Below are 2,637 nucleotides of genomic sequence, written 5' to 3' on the forward strand. Positions count from 1 at the left end.
ATAATGTATACAATGTGTAGTGTTATGATAATAATTGGATATGAATATTGAATGGTACCCATGAAAGGAAGATTAGAAATCCTTTTGGATTATATACAAAAGTTAATAAAAAAGAATTAAGTTAGATACAGTTAAGTTTTGATTATTAGGGGTAAAATGTTATGATACAAGATATAGTCAAATAAATGAGGGATGATGACAAGCTATAAATATGTATAGGTACATATAAGGAAACTGGATGAAAATTGCAAACAGTGATTTGGAAAGGAGGATTAGAAAAGTCTGTTATTAAATATTATTGATGTTTAGCTAGAATAGGACATAAGGATTCAGTGTTATTGGAGGATTTTAGAAATATTAAATGAAATGCCAGTATGTGGCTATGTATTAAATTTCGGTATATTTTATGATGGACGTTTAAATAATTATAGTCAAATATAAATGGAGGTATAAGGGTAACATGTATAAATATTTGAGTTAAAATACTTGAGTTAATATGAATTATGCTTGATGACTGTGGAAGAGATGCACGAAAACCTTTTGTAACCAACTGATACACTTTCTACAGTATGTAAAGAAGGAAGATTTTATGTGTTGTGTTTGTTTTGAAAATAAAATTTAAAAAATATATATATATTTTTTTTAAAAAGCCAAAAGTAGTCCTTGAGCAGTGGTGCGCCAAAACATCTCTCTGTAAAATCTTCTGGAGCAGAAACATCAGGGCAAGATAAGAGGCAGCTGCAATTCAAATGTCCAAGGTTCTCTTATAGTCCTATCTGTCTGCTAGGAAATGTGCTGCATTTAACGCAGTGATCCCCAATCTTTGCGCCTTGACTGGGGGTGGGTGGGGTTGAAGTGAACTGGGCCAGGCAAGCGGCAGGCTGGTGTGCGCATGCAGCTCAACTTGTATATGCATGCTGGCCCATTGCTTGTGCGAGTTGAGCTGCGTGCATGAACGTCAGCCTGCCTCTCGCATAGCCTGGTTCCGAATAGGCTACAGCCCTAGTGGGTCGCAGCCCAGGAGCTAGGGACCCCTGGTCTAATGAAATTCATTGGAACCTCATCTGGAAATGGTCTTGTCCCTACGACTTCTCTTCTTGCATTGATTATTATTATTTATTTATTCAAGTCTTATAGCTGCCAATTTCAGCCAAGGGACTCTGGGCTTATCATTCTAAGAGTATAAAAGAGGGGTCTCCAACCTTTCTGGTTTTGTGGACCCGAGGGTGTGTGGTTTGAGGATAGGGGGTGGTTCTGTGCAAGCAGCGGGCGTATGCGCTTACACAGCTCCATTTACAGAAGCAGCGGATCCCGCTGCTCACACAAATGGAGCTTCCCACGCGAGCGTGTTCACCCACCACTTTGGCAACCTGGTTCCAAATGGGCCATGGGTCAGAAGTTAGAGACCCCTCCTACAAAATAATTTTAAAAATAAACATCCCAAAATTAGAAACATATAGCAGCCAAGATGGTTAACCAGCTAACACTGAAGCCAAGAAAACAGGGCCTTTAACAACACACTCCGAGTCCCAGGTCTATATATCCAGCCAGCTTTTTAAAGCTTTAGAAAAAGCCAACAGTCTTGGGGCGGTTCTAATCTCTTGAGGGCCATCAACTTCTTATCAATTCCTACCAACCATATAGATTCTCTCCCCATGACAATCTGCCCCTAACCTTCTCTTTCGGGTTTTCTAACAGAGCACTCATCACTGCAATATGCTTGCATGGTGTGACAGAACTGCCCAGTATTAGCTGTGACTGCACAAGCTTTGGGGGAAAAAATGGTTTGTTTTGCTATCTGTCATGGACCTTGCAATCTTCATAAAACTAAGCCAGAGGACACTCCCTGTCAGAAATGCCAGTCTCAGATAGGACCATTAGCATTAGGTTTGAAATAAAGCACTCTGTGGTAGTAGCAGTACCTGGAGGGTGTTTTTCACAGCTACCATTATCGTAGTCATGCATTAGACAAAGTTGTGGGGAATAATTAAGCAGCTATTGCATTAGGTTTGAAGGCGGCAGTGTTTGTGGTTAGTTAGCCTTCCAAACTAGGACACCGGACTTATGAATGCTAATACAATACTACTTTCTTGCAAAGTTACAGTAACAGAATTTTGTGAACCTGAATGCCCCTTTATCTTCATGACCACTAGGGAGGGTTATGCAAGACACCCTTTATCCAATTACATTTCTGCCCCAACTCATTTTTTTTTAATCTAATGTCTTTAATTATGGCTCTTCCTCCTGTTTCTCAAGTTCATTCCTAGTGCCCATTAGAATACAGGTAGTCCTCGACGTACAATTGAATCCAAAATCCGCTTGTTAAGTGAGACATTTGTTAAGTCAGTTTTGACCCATTTAATGAGGTTTGTTATTAAGTGAATCACTGCAGTTGATAAGGTGAATCTGCTTTTCCCATTGACTTTTGTCAGGTCACAAAAGGTGACCTTGGAACACGGCAACGGTGGTAAATGAATCAATTGCGAAGCATCTGAATTTTAATCCCAGGACTATGGAAATGTTGGAAAGGTCTTAACTGTGAAAAACAGCTATAGGTCACTTTTTTCAGCACCACAACTTTGAAGGGTCACTAAATGAACTCAAGGACTATTCGTACACTTGGAATTCCACTGGTAA

This window comes from Thamnophis elegans, chromosome 3, assembly GCF_009769535.1.
Source record: "Thamnophis elegans isolate rThaEle1 chromosome 3, rThaEle1.pri, whole genome shotgun sequence".
In the NCBI taxonomy this organism is placed as follows: Eukaryota; Metazoa; Chordata; class Lepidosauria; order Squamata; family Colubridae; genus Thamnophis; species Thamnophis elegans.